We start from the raw sequence: 18,905 nt of genomic DNA on the forward strand, positions 1-18,905 counted from the left end.
ATAACTGATACCTTTATCAACCTGCTTTTAATCAATAGGTTTAGTTGTGAATAATTCCAACAATTATATGCCCTCCTTACCTTTAATCCTCAAACAAAAGTGATGGTACATAGTAGTTTATTGTTGTATACATCCACTGTTATATTAAGTAAACACGCTCGAGGCTGCTATGTTATTTTATATAATATTCCTTTGTAGCTAATGTTAAACTTAATGCTTGCCAATTTCACTGTACTATTTGGTCCCAATTTATCCCCTATTTGGCGACTTATCCACTTATTAGTAGCAGAGTCCGCAATCGAGCGGTTACTATAGTGTTGCTAAGGAAGGTGTCAGAAAAAAGGGAAAATAAAGGGGAGTATTTCTCAATTCCCATGTAATCGGAGCTCAAACTTGCAACCTGATGGTTGCTATAAACGTTGCCAAGGAAGTTGTCATTAGAGGGAAGGGCTATCCCTTTTAAATATCCCATCAAGCTGGAACATCGGCTTGCCTCGTCAAAGCTACTAGCGAAACGCGCGTTGGCGGACGCCGCGTTCGCTACTCTCTCTGCACTCTAATCGCTTATTGATATCTATACCTCTTATTATGCAGATAGGTTATGATTCTAGATTTAGACATAGCCAATAGGCAGCCGCAGATACGATCTGAGTAACCCCTCAGTGCCGCAATAGTTAGCGAGATTTTAGTACTGTAGAGGTTACATAGTTAATCAGATAGCCCCAACAACAGATATACCTCCTATAGGGACCCAAGATTAGTAATACTAGTCTCCTATTATCCTCATTGATAGTATACAAATATTAGGAGAGCAGCAGTGAAAGAGGTCACACCATCAGCTGTATGTTATGGAGAGTCAATAAGACCACTACTTTGGATACTTATCACACAACCTTTCTAGCGGTTTACCCATAATCTGCAGCCAATATCATTACCAATAAGGGGCTTCAGGCCAATTAGAATCCATTCAATTATATATTTGATTCAATCCCTACAAGCCTATTTTAGAGGTGTAATGGATCATTAAAACTGAGGGATTTTGTCATACCAAGATTAGTTATTGGAGTGTATAGGGACACTATTGGGTGGTTCTATGATAGTAAAAACGTTATCAAACTTAAGAATATTAGAGTAGCCTCGCGGCTAGACAAACAAGTTTTGTCTATTTTAACAGATTGTTCATTTAAGTCAATGTATGTTTCCAATCACAAGTTTTAAATATTTCGCTACTAGAACAATGTTTTTAACATGGTACATAATAAAGATTGATTTTTACAATACCAACATATCAATATAATGCAAATATATATGTTTATATCCATTCATGAGTGCCCCATGAGGTCATTTTCTTTTTTCTTCTTCGATAATCAAATAACAGAAACATGGCTCATGCAATCAGACACTGCCTCACCCGCAGCACTTTCACATGGTGGCCTCCAACTCACCCACACCTCCAGACCTGAAGGCAGACAAGGAGGTGGGGTTGGACTACTTCTCTCCCCACAGTGCACGTTCACAGTTCTACCAAATGTCCCATCATTCACATTCACATCTTTTGAGGTACATGCTATTTGCATTTTTAATCCATTCTCTCTACGTGTTGCGGTGATCTATCGTCCCCCTGGAGCACACTAACAATTTATTGAGGATTTCTCTGCATGGCCCCCTCACTTCTTATCTTCAGACATCCCCACCCTCATCCTGGGTGATTTCAACATCCCCATTGATAACCCACCTTCCAAGGCTGCTTCCAAACTACTCTCTCTAACCTCCTCACTTGACCTCTCGCAATGGATTGAATCATCTACTCATCAGGATGGCCATTGCCTTGATCTTGTTTTCTCTAGACTATGCTCACTTTTTAACTTTCTTAACACACCCTTCCCACTCTCGGATCATCACCTTATCAGCTACACGCTCACCCCCACTGCTCTAACCTTTCTACTGTCTAACTCTACCAAGCCTCCTCATACCCGCAGAAATCTGAATTCTATTAATATTCAACATTTTTCCACCTCCAACACCTCTACCCTATCTCTACATTCTCCTCCCCTGAGATGGCAGTACCTCATTTTCACCAAACCTTAGCAACAACCATTGATCAAGTGGCTCCAGCAACACTACATACTACACGTCGACTTCGATGTCAGCCGTGGCAAACTACAGCAACGCGAAATCTTCAAAAACTTTCCCATAAAGCAGAATGTCATTGGTGTAAAACTCGCACCTCTAATGACTTCTTCACATATACTTCTATCTACCGCTCCTATCAAAATGCTCTAGACACTGCAAAACAAACATACTTCCAATCTCTTATCTATGCTCAGGCTTCTAACCCCAAACGCCTTTTTAAGACATTTAGAGCTCTTCTCAATCCTCCCACCCCAAACCCTCCGTCCACTATCAGTGCCCAGGATCTTGCTTCCTATTTCAAGGACAAGATTGATAAAATCAGACTAGAAATGGTATCCTCTTCATCGACAAGCAATTGGTTCAATTCCTTCCCACCAACCTCTGACACCCTCTATTCATTTGACCCCACAAATGAGGAGGAAATTTCTACTCTCTTCTTATCCTCCTACTCTACCTCCTGTCCTCTTGATCCTATTCGCTCGCAAATTGGTAGATACCTGTCTCCTGTGCTCATCTCACCTCTAACTAAAATCTGTAATCTCTCGCTCTCTACTGGCATCTTTCCGTCACTATACAAGCATGCAGTGATTACTCCTATTCTAAAAAAACTTCCGACCCAAACTCTCTCTCAAATTCCCATCTCTCAGCTGCCGTGCCCCTCCAAGCTTCTAGAGAGACTTGCCTACACTCGCCTCACACTCTTCCTTTCCGCAAACAACCTGTTGGATCCTCTTCAGTCTGGCTTTCGTTCTCAACACTCCACAGAGACTGCTTTGACTAAGGTTGTCAATGATCTGATCACTGCTAAAACTAAACGCCATTACTCTCTCCTAATTCTCCTGGATCTCTCAGCTGCATTTGACACCGCTGACCACTCTCTTCTCATACAAACAATGCAATCCCTAGGGCTTCAAGACACTGTTTTATCCTGGTTCTCATCCTACCTTTCTAATCGCTCTTTCACTGTTAACTTCTCTGGGGCCACCTCTGCTCTGCTTCCTTTATCAGTTGGAGTACCGCAAGGCGCAGTGTTAGGTCCTCTGCTGTTCTCTATCTACACTACTTCTCTTGGAAATCTAATAAGTTCCTTTTGATTTCAGTATCATCTCTATGCGGATGATACCCAAATTTATCTATCCTCTCCTGATCTCTTGACATCTATGTTGTCCCGTGTAACTGACTGTCTTTCTGCTATTTCATCTTGGATGTCCTCTCACCAATTCAAACTTAATCTTTCCAAAACAGAGTTAATAATATTCCCACCCACCAACAAGAGCATACCTGACATTTCTATCTCTGTTGATAACATGACCATAAATCCCACCCCACAAGCTCACTGCCTAGGTGTAATCCTTGACTCACACCTATCCTTTGTTCCCCACATTGACTCTATATCTAAATCATGTTACATACATCTAAAAAACATTTCCAGAATTCGTACATATCTCACACAAGACAATGCAAAAACCTTAATTCATGCACTTATCTCCCGCATTGACTATTGCAATTCCCTCCTTACTGGCCTTCCCAAAAACAGACTCAAACCCCTACAATCTATTTTGCACGCTGCGGCAAGATTGATTTTCCTTGTAAATCGTTATTCCTCTGTTGAATCAGTCTGTATGTCTCTACACTGGTTGCCTGTTTCTACCCAATCCAATATAAAATACTCTTACTAACCTACAAGGCCATCAACAAAGCTGCACCAACATACATCTCCTCTCTTGTCACAAAATATCTCCCAACTCGGCAACTCCGTTCTGCACAAGATCTGCGTCTCTCATCCACACTCATTACATCCTCTCATTCCCGATTACAGGACTTTTTCCGGGCTGCACCTACTCTATGGAATTCTCTCCCTCGCACAATAGGACTTTCCTCTAGTCTACAAGCTTTCAAGCATTCTCTGAAAACCCACCTCTTCAGACAAGCTTATAATATTCCTCAACCACCCTCTTAACCTCAGTACATTACCCTATTACCACCCGTTATACAACTACCCCTTGATAACCATTGTTGTGTGACAGGATCATTTAGCTTATGAGTCACTTTTACCTTTGCAGTCTGGCTGGGCCGACTGCAAATGTAGACTTAACCTCATGTGTCAAACTCCCATTGTCCAATAGATTGTAAGCTTGCGAGCAGGGGCTTCTCACCTCTTTGTCTGTTTTACCCAGTTTGTTTATTAGTTTACTATGTTTGTCCCCAATTGTAAAGCGCTACGGAATATGTTGGCGCTATATAAATAAATGATAATGATGATGATGATGATTTGTATCCTCATATTTAGTAGTATTGTGCTTCATTAATGTATAATAATGTATCATGGTATGTGTTATGGATCACTGTATTTGTCATGTACGGCACTGCGGCTCCTTTGTGGCACCTTATAAATAAAAAATAATAATAATAATGATACCTAGCATTTAAGCAGTGTGTGTAATAGAAGAAAAAAAACATTGTTGAGCAATCCTACAGAGGTGCTGTGGCTTAGTTGGTTAAAGCGCCTGTCTAGTAAACAGGAGATCCTGAGTTCAAATCTCAGCAGTGCCTATTTTGCATAAACAGAGGTCACCTCTGAGAGACTAAGGCTGGTTACACACTACAGAAAATATACACTTGCATACAGGAACCCTTAGATGACATGTGGATGTACAAATGGTTTGTTATTGATTCACCATTAAAAGATCCCTATTTCCATATTCTTCACATTTTGACACCGCACCATATGGGAGACGTAAGAGACAACATTATAAATCTAAATATTCTTGTCCAGAAAGGTGTTGCTGTTAGAGGAACTATCGGCAGATTGTTAATCGAGATTTTTAGTAAATGTAATTACTGTATGTGGTATATGGAACTGCAACAACATTGTGATATTTATGCAGCAACACCAAAGACAAATGTAATTAGCCTAAAGTGAAAAAAACCACCAAAAATCTTGGCAGTGGTGGGATTTGAACCCACGCCTCCGAAGAGACTGGAGCCTTAATCCAGCGCCTTAGACCGCTCGGCCACACTACCTACTGTGGTAGATCAGTGGTGTGCAACTTAATATTTTTCAGGGGTCTTATGGATAGCATTTGGTCCCACATGGGGGGGCACATATTGCCTTTGTAGCACACCATTAGGTCACATTATTCTTGTTGAAGGTCTTCATTCAATTTAAACTGCAGGTCAAAAATATTATTCAATCTTCCTCTCTGTAAATGCAGATTCCGACATTTAACAGGGAATGGACACAGAACTTCAAGAAGCGGAGGGCAATACTGAGACATAGACGGCAGAACTTGATAACGCTGGCAGGAGATATTGCAGTATGCGCAAAGGAACAGTCTAGAAATGATGGCAGTTGTAGGCATACTGTCTTGCTGTCTTGAAGCAGAGACTGGATGATCCAATTCTCATCAGACAACAGGTGTTGGTCCGAATGAGAAATTGGATGAACCAGGTAAGAAATTGGATGAACGATGGGAGGTGATTCCGCATATAGTCCAGTGATGGATATATGCTGACATCCCTGTATATGAGGTAGCTCCAATTGAAGGAAATGGCCGAGCCAGGGTATTACATTAAAACATGTTGTGACCCTCTTTGTTCTCGGAAATAGACTCAACTGATACAGTGGCCGAAGATCTGACGCCCGGCCCAAGGGATGTAGAGGAGGAGTGGTGGCATCCTGCACTAGCTGAGGTATATCATCTGGTACCCAGGGAAGAGAGTCTTTCAATGAGCACACCACAGGTCCCATCCTCAAAGATAACAATGCAGCACCTTGGGAGTGCTGGGTCCCATTTGCCGATCCTGCTTTAATTTAGACACATTCCCTCTTTGTAGGGACTGCAAAGAGAAAATTGGGGGGATGTCTGAGAAGGTGTCCCCAGGAGCTTGTGAAGAGGGTAAAGAAAATAAGATAGAAAGGAAGTAGAAAATAGACTCGCCTGTTCCGGGATCCAGTGACAGTAAGTGCATTTTTCTTGTCCCTTTATAATCCAGCGTGGGCGACAGCTGTCAGGTGAGCTAATCAGGGCTTACCATGGGTTGTCAGCCAATTGTTAGGTGGCCAGCGAGGGAGCCTATCAGGGCTCACCTCCAGTCGTTTGAATTTTGGGCACTGTGATGAGCCAATCTTGGTTTGTTGAATACAAAGTCATGTCCACACGATGGCAAATAAATAGTCATCCCATGCGGTGGTTAGTTCAGTTCGTCAGCAGAGCCAGTGTGCGAGAATGTCATGGGATGTCCAGACAAAGACAGCGCAGACGACGGGAGCAGCATTCACCAAACAGCAGGGAGCCCTTATATGGGCTAGGAGTGCCCCAGCCAGCAAGAGCAGAAGCAGGAAGACGTCGAGATCAAGATGGTCAGTGGCAGTACCTTGAGGACCAAGGTACTGGCAGCCAGAGCCCAGGCGACGGAGTGGTGAGGTCCCTCACGGAGGCGGCTGGACTAAGGTAAGGCCCTTTCTGGGCAAAACCTACTACAGGCCCACTCCTGCACTCTGTTCTTATTCTTTCTTTTCAGTTGGAAACAAGGTTTGGCAAATCTATATCTATACATCTAATAGTGGGCACAAGGCCTTGGGTAATCAGGCAGAATGTTAAAGGTTAAATATCCTTTGGGCACATCCAGTGTACTTTACGCTTTAGGCCTGTGGTGGCAAGGTAATGCAGACATTCGGCCTGTGGCACTCGTAATAGCAACAGGATTAGCCAGAGGACGCGCTTAATGGCCAGGATTGTCCTGTGGTCCCAGTTATGTAATTACTGTATGTGGTATAGGGAACTGCAACAACATTGTGATATTTATGCAGCAAAACCAAAGACAAATGTAATTAGCCTAAAGTGAAAAAAACCACCAAAAATCTTGGCAGTGGTGGGATTTGAACCCACGCCTCCGAAGAGACTGGAGCCTTAATCCAGCGCCTTAGACCGCTCGGCCACACTACCTACTGTTTGGAATTTGCTATGTCCCAGTATCTCTGTCTCAACACAGATCAGTGGTGGGCAACTTAATATTTTTCAGGGGTCTTATGGATAGCATTTGGTCCCACATGGGGTGGGGGGCACATATTGCCTTTGTGGCACACCATCAGGTCACATTAGGCTTGTTGAAGGTCTTCATTCAGTTTAAACTGTAGGTCACAGATATTATTCAATCTTCCTCTCTGTAAATGCAGATTCCGACATTTAACGGAATGGACACAGAACTTCAAGAAGCGGAGGGCAATACTGAGACATAGACGGCAGAACTTGATAATGCTGGCAGGAGATATTGCAGTATGCGCAAAGGAACAGTCTAGAAATGATGGGAGTTGTACGCATACTGTCTTGCTGTCTTGAAGCAGAGACTGGATGATCCACGAAGGGAGCAGACAGGAGGAAGGTCAGGTAAGCAAGAGCCACAAGCCGGAAGATGGAGTCAACAGAAGCAAGGTCAAACAAAGCTAGAGACTGGGTCACAAGAAAATCTGCAAAACGATGGAATAAACAGGAGTCAGATACCAGGTGACAATCAGGACCAGATCACAGTTGTATCCAACAGACACCAGCTGCAGAGACAATTGAACTGGCACAGTTTGGTGGAAGAGTCAGTCTTATAAATGCCAGACACAGGTGATTAAACAGGGGAGTGAGATTAACTCCTGCAGGTGAGGAGAAAATGGGCAAGTATAACAGCAGCAACTCTGGTAGCACAGAATTGCTGCATTCAGAATAAGGGCAGAGCCCTAACATAGGTCTTTTTTAGGGTTGTCATAGTCAGTCTCCTATGAAAGTCTGACTCACAACAATAGTAGGTTTAGAGGAGAGAAGCTTGGACAACCAAAACAAGGAATATCTGAGTAGGAAAGTGGTTCTCGAAGTGTTAGGCACTTAATGAGTGGATTCATCAAGCGCTGGTGAGTAAAGATGTATTTTTGTTTTAGGAAAGGTAATTTGTAAGATTTCCCACTCAAAACTGGGAAGTTTCCTAAAACCTCTCACATTTTGTCTGACTAGTTAGATCTGAGTGGGCAATTAGGTGCATAAAAGATTGGTATACTCATATTTAGTAGTATTGTGCTACTTTAATGTACAATAATGTATCATGTTATGTGTTATGGATCACTGCTTTCTGTATGTGTCATGTACGGCACTGCGGATCCTTTGTGGAACCTTATCAATAAAAGATAATGATAATGATATCGAGCATTCACATATAAGAGAGGAAGAGTGTAGAATATTTAGAAGTTGGTGGGAAGTCATCACTATCAAGCTAAGGCAGTGGCAGATCTAGACTGGGGGAGTTGATTTTGCATAACCACGTCCCTCCTACACACTGATTGGTTGGGCTTGGTTGGCCCTGCCCCTTCCTTCACGGTGATCGGACCTCTCAACAACAATTTTAAGGTTGGAAGATTGCTGCTACATTCGCCAGTGAACTAATGGCGATAGTGTTATCTATGCACAGTACTTACATCAGAGCCACACAAAAAGAGTACAAAATAGTAGAAATTACCCATGTAAGAAGACAACATGTGACCTTACTGAGGGTTGCCTGCGACCCACAATTGACATAGAAAGACAGATGACTTGTCTACCATCTCACTAGAAGAATTAACATTACTGAAGTATCTCATGAGGCTGAAACAGTGTTTTTTGTGCAAGGAAAATGAATCTAGCCATTGCATGCAATATGAACTGTAGGGTTGAAAGTCTGGTTAGGGGAAAAGCAGTATGAATGATGGTGCAATAGTGAATGTAGGAGATGATGTGTGCATGAATGAAGGCTTTTGCTGTGTTGTGTGGTAGATGTGTGGTATTCTGTGGATGTTTATTTGGTGTATGTAACAGGATAGAGATACAAATTGGATGTGGGGAACAAAGGACAGTTGTGAGCCATGATAATACCTCTATTTTTTTGGGGGGGGGGGGGGGGGCCTTCTAAATCCTGCGTTTGCCCCTGGCATGGTACATTTAAACTTTATATTTTCCTCTTTGTGAACTGGCCAGGTGACTGAGTGATTGTCATGAGGTGTAAGACATTGTGACAGGTCTTGAGGATCAATGGCTGTATGTTCTTGCAGTACTGGAATAAGTGTATAGGATTCTAAGGGATATAATCTACCTTTTATACTTTGATTTAATATTTCTTTATAGTAGACCCGGAATTTTAGCTTGTCCTTTGACTTGACTTTAGCTGGGAAAATGTTCTACTTTTATTTTTTTTATTAAGTGAAGCATAAGCTGAGGGGCGTAAGGAAGCAACAAACATTATCAAAGAGTCTAAGGGGTATATTTACTGCGGGTTTGAAAAAAGGGGAGATGTTGCCTATAGAAACCAATCAGATTCTAGCTGTCATTTCGTAAAATGTACTAAATAAATGACAGCTAGAATCTGATTGGTTGCTATAGGCATCATCTCCACTTTTTCAAACCCACAGTTTAGTAAATAAACCCCTAGATGTAGAAGTGTAGATACTTATTATAAGGGGGATAAAATAGAAAAAAGTCTTAAAACATAAGAAAGGAGACGCAAGCAGGGCCGGATTAACCATAGGGCTAACTGGGCTACAGCCCAGTGGCCTATGGCATCCAGGGGGCCCTTGAAAGTGCTCAGCAGCAGTATTGATCGGTCAGGGGCGGGGGCGCCCCCAGTGCGATCAGTGCTGCTGAGCACTTTCACTGCGGTCCTTCCCCGGCGCGCTGTAGTCTCCTTACTGAGGAGATCTCGTGAGTCTCACTCTCACGAGATCTCCTCAGTAAAGAGCGTACAGCGCGCCGGGGAATGAGATAAGTGCCGGCTGGGGGGGCAGCTCGGATCACGGAGGGGGAGGGGGGGCCCTCACAGGGGAATGGAGGCCCCCTTAGCCCAGGGGCCTCCATTCCCTTAATCCGGCACTGGACACAAGGTTTTATCAAGTTTTGCATGCTAGCTTGATGGGGGGAGCAGGGTAGTTAAAAACAAAAAACAAAACATACTCACGTGATCGCGGAGCCGGCGTCCCTCCTCTCTGCTGCTCTGTGCTCCATTCAGACTGTCTGAATGCCGGGTGTGACGTCATCATGTCATGCCCAGCATTCAGTCAGTCTGGAGCAATGGAGCACAGAGCAGCAGAGAAGACCAAGAAAGCAGAGAGGAGAAAAGTTAAGTGAAGGGAGGAAAACGAGGGGGGGCACCAAGGGGTTAAAAAACAGCAAGGCAGCATGACAGAGGGGTTAAAAAATGAGGGGAGGCACAGAGGGGTTAAAAAAGGGGGGGCAGCATTACATAGGTGTTAAAAAACGAGGGGGGGCACAGAGGGGTTAAAAAACTGGGGGGGGGGGGTGGCAGCATGACACAGGGGTTAAAAAATGAGGGGAGGCACAGAGGGGTTAAAAACGGGGAGGCAGCATGACAGAGGGGTTAAAAAACGAGTGGGGGCAAAAAGGGGTTAAAAAACGGGGAGGCAGCATGACAGAGGGGTTAAAAAATGAGTGGGGTCACTAAGGGGTTAAAAAATGGGGGGGCAGCATGATATAGGGGTGAAAAAATGAGGGGGGGCACAGATGGGTTAAAAAACAGGGAGGCAGCATGACAGAGGGGTTAAAAAACGAGTGGGGGCACAGAGGGGTCAAAAAACGGGGGGGGGGGAGGCGGCAGCATGACAGAGGGGTTAAAAAATGAGGGGGGCACTGAGGGGTTAAAAAACGGGGGGGCAGCATGACAGAGGGGTTAAAAAACGAGTGGGGGCACAGAGGGGTTAAACAACGGGGAAGCAGTATGACAGAGGGGTTAAAAAAAGGGGGAAGCATGGCACAGTGGGATTGAAAAAGGAGGGGGAGCAGCATAGTATAGTGTGATGAAGGGGAGCCAGGTGAAGGGGGCAAAAGCAGCATGGAGGGCGCAGTGTGATCATAAGGCATGGCGATGATGAAGGGGCACATTATTGTAGTAATGGAGCTGGAGGAAGGCCTAATTGTTAATCGTGGATGGTATTGATTTAACGCCAGGTTTGTTTTGAATTATCTAAATGTACCTATTTTTTTTCCAAATAGGGCCCCCAGCATTCCAGGATCCAGACAAACCGCAACTAAAGAAACATGCAGCCACAGGTGGTGAAAGTGAGAAGAACAGGTAGGAGAGAGCAGGACAGTATGTGAAATGTTGTGATTCTAGTAGGGACAATGTAAATTTTTGGTGAGTGGTGTGCCCAATGTAAGGTGCAGGCCAAGACTGAACTCTTTGTGTACACACTGCATTTTTTCTATACAACACTGTGGTGCTAGATGTCCTGAAAGTCAGGAGTGCTTGGACATATGTGACGTTTGGGCGAATTGAGAGCCTAGTGATTTTGATGTATTAGCTACGCCCCAATGGTGCATTTTCCACGCCCCCAAATGCATGACCACACCGATTATATTTTTTTAGCATGCTCAACTATAAGGGGAGGCCTATGAATTTGTTGTACCGGGTTCCTGAATTCCTCTTGGCAGCCCTGTGTCCAAGTATAACAGCAGCACCTCTGGTAGCACAGACTTACTGCAGGCCTGATTCAGAATAAGGAAACAAGGAATATCTGAGTAGGAAAGTGGTTCTCGAAGTGTTAGGCACTTAATGGGTGGATTCATCAAGCGCTGGTGAGTAAAGATGTATTTTTGTTTTAGGAAAGGTAATTTGTAAGATTTCCCACTCAAAAGTTAGGAATATCCATTTTTTACAATGGCGGGATTCCATCCCACACCTCCAAAGAGACTGGAGCCTAAAGCCAGTGCCTTAGACCACGCAGCCACAGTTTCAACTGGCTGCTGTTTTTAATAATATAGAATGTAAAGAAAAGAACACCAGTTGGTGATTTACTAGCGCAATTGGTATAATTTACTGAATCTTTATCAATCTAAACCTAAGTAGGTACCTGTGTTTATCCAAAACAAATCTATAACAATTAGGCACTGCTGAGATTCAAACTCAGGATCTCCTGTTTACTAGACAGGCGCTTTAACCATCTAAGCCACAGCGCCACCTTATGCACTTCTTGCATTTTGTCTGACTAGTTAGACCTGAGTGAGCTAATTAGTTGCATTTAAGATTTGTATCCTCATATTTAGTAGTATTATGCTTCTTTAATGTATAATAATGTATCATGCTATGTGTTATGGATCACTGCTTTCTGTATGTGTCATGTACGGCACTACGGCTCCTTTGTGGCACCTTATAAATAAAAGATAATAATAATAATGATACCTAGCATTTACAAAGTGTGTGTAATAGAAGAAAAAAACATAAAAATTTAAATTGGTAAGCAGTCTAACAGAGGCGCTGTGGCTTAGTTGGTTAAAGCGCCTGTCTAGTAAACAGGAGATCCTGAGTTCGAATCTCAGCAGTGCCTATTTTGCATAAACAGAGGTCACCTCTGAGACTAAGGCTGGTTACACACTACAGAAAATATACACTTGCATACAGGAACCCATAGATGACATGTGGATGTACAAATGGTTTGTTATTGATTCGCCATTAAGAGATCCCTATTTCCATATTCTTCACATTTTGACACCGCACCATATGGGAGACGTAAGAGACAACATTATAAATCTAAATATTCTTGTCCAGAAAGGTGTTGCTGTTAGAGGAACTATCGGCAGATTGTCAGGCAGACGGTTGTAAGTACATACACATTGTAGAATTGGAACAATAACGGACGATTGTTAATCGAGATTTTTAGTAAATGTATGTGGTATATGGAACTGCAACAACATTGTGATAATTATGCAGCAAAACCAAAGACAAATGTAACAACCCATGCTAATCAGGGCTTACCATCATCATCATCATCATCATCATTTATTTATATAGCGCCAACATATTCCGTAGCGCTTTAGCACCGGGTTCCCAACGAACATGCGATGCGCTGCGGGAGAGAGGCGGCCCGCTTCCGTGGGTTGTCAGCCAATTGTTAGGTGGCCAGCGAGGGAGCCTATCAGGGCTTGTTGAACACAAAGTCATGTCCACACGATGGCAAATAAATAGTCATCCCATGCGGGGGTTAGTTCAGTTCGTCAGCAGAGCCAGTGTGCGAGAATGTCATGGGATGTCCAGACAAAGACAGCGCAGACGATGGGAGCAGCGTTCACCAAACAGCAGGGAGCCCTTGTATGGGCTAGGAGTGCCCCAGCCAGCAAGAGCAGAAGCAGGAAGACGTCGAGATCAAGATGGTCAGTGGCAGTACCTTGAGGACTAAGGTACTGGCAGCCAGAGCCCAGGCGACGGAGTGGTGAGGTCCCTCACGGAGGCGGCTGGACTAAGGTAAGGCCCTTTCTGGGCAAAACCTACTACAGGCCCACTCCTGCACTCTGTTCTTATTCTTTCTTTTCAGTTGGAAACAAGGTTTGGCAAATCTATATCTATACATCTAATAGTGGGCACAAGGCCTTGGGTAATCAGGCAGAATGTTAAAGGTTAAATATCCTATGGGCACATCCAGTGTACTTTACGCTTTAGGCCTGTGGTGGCAAGGTAATGCAGACATTCAGCCTGTGGCACTCGTAATAGCAACAGGATTAGCCAGAGGCCACGCGTAATGGCCAGGATTGTCCTGTGGTCCCAGTTAATTTAGGCCTACAACTGGTAGGTGGTAATGTCCTTAGTGAGACAGCGCCCGGTCTGTTCCCCAGTGTGGAAATTAACCGACCGTTTGTGTGGTGGTCACTTTAAGTTATTGTACTATACTTTATAGCATAGTATTGTATGGTAGTGTCTATTCCCCTTGCAGCCATTTTGTGGTTGTGCAGTAGTAGTTAGTGTAGAATTGACAAAGTAGCACTACAGATTATGCTAGTTTGAGGTATGCAGGTTGAATTATTTGTGAAGTCACGGGGTGTTGGGAGAGTGAATGCTTTGACCAGACCTGGAACTGTATGTGGGCCTTTCCTAGTAGAGCATTGTGACCCACAGAAGGTGCGTTGTACCTTTGAGGAACATTCACATGGACTCGTTAAGCTTTAGAGAAATACAAAAAGTGTCTGATAAAAAATATTTTAATACCACAAGTTTACATTGGTTCAACTAGTAAAAAATTAGAAGTTATGACAGTATTAAATGTTTGAATTTCTTCTAAATGTTGTGAGGAAGATGCTCTCCAAGCTGTGATTTATTATTTATTGTACAATGTGGCTTGTAGTCTCCTGCGGGGCAGGGCCTATATATTTGGAACAATGCTTTTGTACATATTGAACCTGATTTAGAGTTGAACGTAAGTCCACTCCGTCTATTCTGTACTTGAGCATTTCTTAGACGTCACATACGCTTGAAGAGGTGGAACAGGGCAGACAAGTATTAGAGCAGTGGTGGAAATACCATTGGTGCAGCAGGTGCAGAGCTCCGGAACCCATGGAGATAATCGGGCCAAGTATTCGTTGGCAGTTGATTGACCGATTCGGCAGTCTAAGGTTGCTGGGCTTAGGCTCCAGTCCCTTTAGGAGTGTGGAATCAAATTAGTTTTTTTTATTAGTTATATTGAATTGTATCACTTAATTTAAAACTGTTATTTGGTTATGATATATATTGATTTATATTAAAGCATAAGGACACAACAGGTCATATTCACCTGAATGGTCTAGATCTCCAGAAGGCATTTTTAAAAGCTAGCCAAAAAAAGCATTTTCTATGGTAGGCCTCAGTATCGCCACATTTAAGTGTGTGTTTTCCGTAAAGCCTAGTTGGCTGGCTAATTAATATCAGCCGATGTCAGAGACTCGCAGTACCTCTAAACATTGTCGAATAGTCGGGACATTCCAATCCGTGGTCTCTACCCACCTCATTTGAAATGTATAATCCCATTTGGTAGAGAATGTAACATCTTTTTTGGGGAATTGCACTGATTGCTTGCAAATGAAGAAGCACATTTAGAGGAATCAATTTTCACTGCTGCTATTTACCAAGGCCAAGATAGATTTTAGGAATGCCATTTAGACAGATATTGCTTTCATTGATAAATTGGCTGATAAGAGGATCTAGTAATCAGCTGCGATCTGGACTCCTCCTAAGTGGTCATGGATTTAGGGGTTTGCAATTCAGAATAGTTGATTTTACAGACAGAACATCATTTGAATTCTGCCTATATATACTATAGTTTTGGCAGGGCACAAATCATCAAGGTAATGTTATCTGCAAAGAGTTCACATGTGTTGTCTTGTTTGTTAGAGAGGCATGTTTGGTATCCGTAGCTGATGGGGACTGCTGGTGCTGTATTGCCATTTGGAGGCTCTTGGGGTGCCTCTTGGTAAGTTAGCTCTCAATTAAAAAAAAAATATATGTATGACCCAAAAATAATGACACTCATTGTGTAAAGTTAGGGCAACCCTATTAGCAGAAGCACCGTGAAGTGACGGGTGGTTTATCAGACATTTGCAAATGTGTCTAACTGAGATGTCTGCATTTTTATGTACAAGTAGAAAAGCAACTCTGCTACTAGTTCATAGCAGTGTGTTGGAGGAATTTTCTCTATTGTTTTCCTGGATAACCCCACCCTTTCAAGCACCTGATGTCAACCTATGAATTGAGTGAGCACCTTTCACTTCTGTAATGATTGAAATGTCACATTTAAGTCTCTTTTGATATGTAACATGCATCATAGATTGACCTAGATCAGGCCTGTCCAACCTGCGGCCCTCCAGGTGTTGTGAAACTACAACCCCCAGCATGCTTTGCTGGTAGACAACCAGTTGGTAGCTGGAAGGGCATGCTGGGACTTGTAGTTTCACAACATCTGGAGGGCCACAGGTTGGACAGACCTGACCTAGATCGTTTCAAACTGAGACACTCTGCAGTAATGAGTGGTAGTCACTTAAGCGGCACTTATAATCCCGACACACTTTACAACGACTAAACATAATGTTTAATGCCCGTATAATGCCTGTATTAAAAGCGTTGTTTTCAGTATGACCATTAGTAGTGACGTGTTTCTCGCTGTACATATTTCGGAAACTCACTGTTTACATATGGAGGTGATTTAAACTGCCGGATATACTGCCTGTCTATTATATAGTAAGTGGATATTTTCAGCTTGTCGCAGTTATAGCCATCGTGATTTTTTTTGTCTTTGTAAAGTGTGACAGCATTATAAGTGTTGTAAATTCAAACCACACCTGCAGTAATATGGCTGCTTAAAATTATGAGTCACAAAAACAAATAGACATATTTAATTGTTTGAAATAATACAGTCTAAAAAATACCACACTTGGCAGCGGTGGGATTCGAACCCACGCCTCCAGAGAGACTGGAGCCTAAATCCAGCGCCTTAGACCGCTCGGCCACGCTACCAGCTGTTAATTATTTTGTTAGAACATAGATACTCTGCAGTAATATGGCTGCTTAAAATTATGAGTTACAAAAACATTTAGGTTAGTCATGAAAACCACCTACACTCATGTAAAGTGCAAAATATTTAATTAAAAGTGATAAGCAGAGTGTTCTGTTTCTAACTAGTTATGTGCTCCACCCAAAAAATTGTGACTTTTCTTCACAGGGTTGCATGATTAACCCTACATAGTCCATAATACAAGGTGGTCCATAAGTGTGGATACACCCTTCTAAAACGGAAATGAGTAAGGAAATATTAATCCAGTGTCTACAGTACAGATATGATCGGGGTGAGGTGGAAAACTTATTAGGATATGTGGCCAGTATGGAGGCCATCTTGATTAATATTTCCTTTCTCATTTCCGTTTTAGAAGGGTGTTTCTACAATTATGGACCACCCTGGTATTTTCTGTATTCGGAATGTACAGGAGGCGTGTCGGTGATGTTGTGTGTCTTTTTTATGGCAAGTCTGGATTTTCTGCATATCAGGGTTATTCAAATCCACATTCTCTTGTCGCCATTGCGATTGTCGGAATTGTGGCAATCGCAGTCACGACTATCATGCTTCGAGCACTGGCAGTGGTCAAATCATTGACAACCTTAGACAGTGCATTCTGTGTGGAGTGTTGAGAATGAAAGCCTGAATAAAGAGTGTCCAATAGATGGCATGAGCAAAGAATGTATGTGAGGTGAGTATAGGCAATTCTCTTAAAAAACTTGGAGGGGCACGGATGTTGAGAGATGGGGTGGTAATTTTAGAGAGAATTAAGTTTTTTCAGAATAGAAGTAATCACTGCTTGGATACTGATGTGAAGATACCAGTAGAGAGAGAGAGAGAGAGATTACATATTTTAGTTAATGTTGGGATGAGCACAGGAAAGAGGGAACAACTGATTTGTGAGGGTATAGGATCAAGAGGACAGGAGGCAGAGTAGGAAGATAAGAAGACAGTAGAAACTTCATGTTCAAATGTGGGATCAACAGAAGAGCGGGATCCAGAGGGTGAAAGGATAGAATAGAACTGGTTGTTTGTTGAGGTAGAGGATGCAACAGATTATCCAATAGATGGAACCTGGGCACTCCTGAATATTCCATATAAAAGTAATATAAGAAATAAATCAATAAATCTATTATAAGTAACAATGTGTTTCTGATAAGGGTTGTTCCTCCCAAAAAAAATGATAGTACTCCCACCAACCCATTAAAATGTTCCAATAGGATAGTGAGATTAAAATGGTGGCAATTTAAAAAAAATAAATAAATATATATATATAATTATCTATAGAATCCCTCACCCAACCATACCATCTACCAAGCTGTAGCTGGTGCTATTTGACCTCAATTGAAAAATGACAAAACAGGTACTGTAAGTAGCTTTAATGAATTCTGAAACAATAAGAAACATCTCGGATATCAGCAGTCATTTTAAGACAAGTGTTGCTAAAGACAGCAAACTGTAGCTGGTGCTATTTAACCTCAATTAAAATAAAATAGAAACCATCAAGCATTGTCAATAGCTTTAACGAATTCTGAAATAATATTTAAGTGTCTTGGATATATGTATCCAAGTACATCCAAGTACATCTTGGTAAATGTCTCAAACAAAAAGTTTCACCTCGCTGTGAACAGGATTCGAACCTGTGCGGGGAAACCCCATTGGATTTCAAGTCCAACGCCTTAACCACTCGGCCACCACAGCTTACCTGTGCATGTTGTTACTCTCTGGGGCTGGTTGCATGCAGGACCTGACAACTATCATATATGTACTATACATTAACACACATACAACAACAAATCAACAATAACAATGTAACAGTAAAAGAAGGAGAAGTGCAATGTAACTAGATATCACCATAGCGCTGGGAATGAGGACTGACTACCTAAATGATGGCCACTGCTTGTGAGACCTGTAGGCTGACTCTGGGGCTGAGGGTAGATTGAGACCTCAAACTGATGAAGTCTGGGAGCTGAGATTTGAGCCTCGGGCTGGCTGAGTCCTGGGGCTAAATATATCAAGCTGAGAGTTTTCCGGTGGGTTGCCTATAGCAACCAATCAGATTCTAGCTATCATTTTGTAGAATGTACTAAATAAATTATAGCTACAATCTGATTGGCTTTTCAAACCCGCCAGAAAACTCTCAGCTTGTTACATTTACCCCCTGGAGTGCAGGACAGACGTGAACTGATGACTGGGAGAATCTAAGCATGAGGTCCTTGAGGTTAAGGAGCTCTGGTTGGGGGTCCCTGATGCCTGAGGGCTGGCGGTGACATGTTAACGGAGGTCTGAGAGGTATATGGGATCTGAGCTAATTTTGGGGCCAGGAACTGGGGCCGAGGGGTGGAAGATGAAGCCTGGGGGCTGTTAGATGTTTTTTGGGGACTTAGACTGCTGAATGAGGCCTGGGGTCAGGGAGGACATTCCTGGGATATATCATTTCTCATAGGGCAATCGGATC

General features: G+C 42.8%; 7 non-coding genes across 7 annotated transcripts; 2 read left to right on the forward strand and 5 right to left on the reverse strand.

Annotated features, from left to right (window-relative positions):
- The first annotated feature begins 4,612 nt into the window (after positions 1-4,612).
- On the forward strand, positions 4,613-4,686 carry TRNAT-AGU (transfer RNA threonine (anticodon AGU)). The gene has a single exon. It is a non-coding gene; the product is annotated as a tRNA-Thr (tRNA).
- A 389-nt stretch (positions 4,687-5,075) lies between these two features.
- On the reverse strand, positions 5,076-5,157 carry TRNAL-AAG (transfer RNA leucine (anticodon AAG)). Its single transcript has one exon. It is a non-coding gene; the product is annotated as a tRNA-Leu (tRNA).
- A 1,843-nt stretch (positions 5,158-7,000) lies between these two features.
- Positions 7,001-7,082, reverse strand: TRNAL-AAG (transfer RNA leucine (anticodon AAG)). Its single transcript has one exon. It is a non-coding gene; the product is annotated as a tRNA-Leu (tRNA).
- Positions 7,083-12,039: 4,957 nt separating this feature from the next.
- Positions 12,040-12,113, reverse strand: TRNAT-AGU (transfer RNA threonine (anticodon AGU)). Its single transcript has one exon. It is a non-coding gene; the product is annotated as a tRNA-Thr (tRNA).
- Positions 12,114-12,407: 294 nt separating this feature from the next.
- Positions 12,408-12,481, forward strand: TRNAT-AGU (transfer RNA threonine (anticodon AGU)). The gene has a single exon. It is a non-coding gene; the product is annotated as a tRNA-Thr (tRNA).
- A 3,847-nt stretch (positions 12,482-16,328) lies between these two features.
- TRNAL-UAG (transfer RNA leucine (anticodon UAG)) lies at positions 16,329-16,410 on the reverse strand. Its single transcript has one exon. It is a non-coding gene; the product is annotated as a tRNA-Leu (tRNA).
- A 1,656-nt stretch (positions 16,411-18,066) lies between these two features.
- TRNAS-UGA (transfer RNA serine (anticodon UGA)) lies at positions 18,067-18,148 on the reverse strand. The gene has a single exon. It is a non-coding gene; the product is annotated as a tRNA-Ser (tRNA).
- Between the last annotated feature and the right edge of the window lie 757 nt (positions 18,149-18,905).

The sequence above is a fragment of the Mixophyes fleayi genome, chromosome 4 (genome assembly GCF_038048845.1).
Source record: "Mixophyes fleayi isolate aMixFle1 chromosome 4, aMixFle1.hap1, whole genome shotgun sequence".
In the NCBI taxonomy this organism is placed as follows: Eukaryota; Metazoa; Chordata; class Amphibia; order Anura; family Limnodynastidae; genus Mixophyes; species Mixophyes fleayi.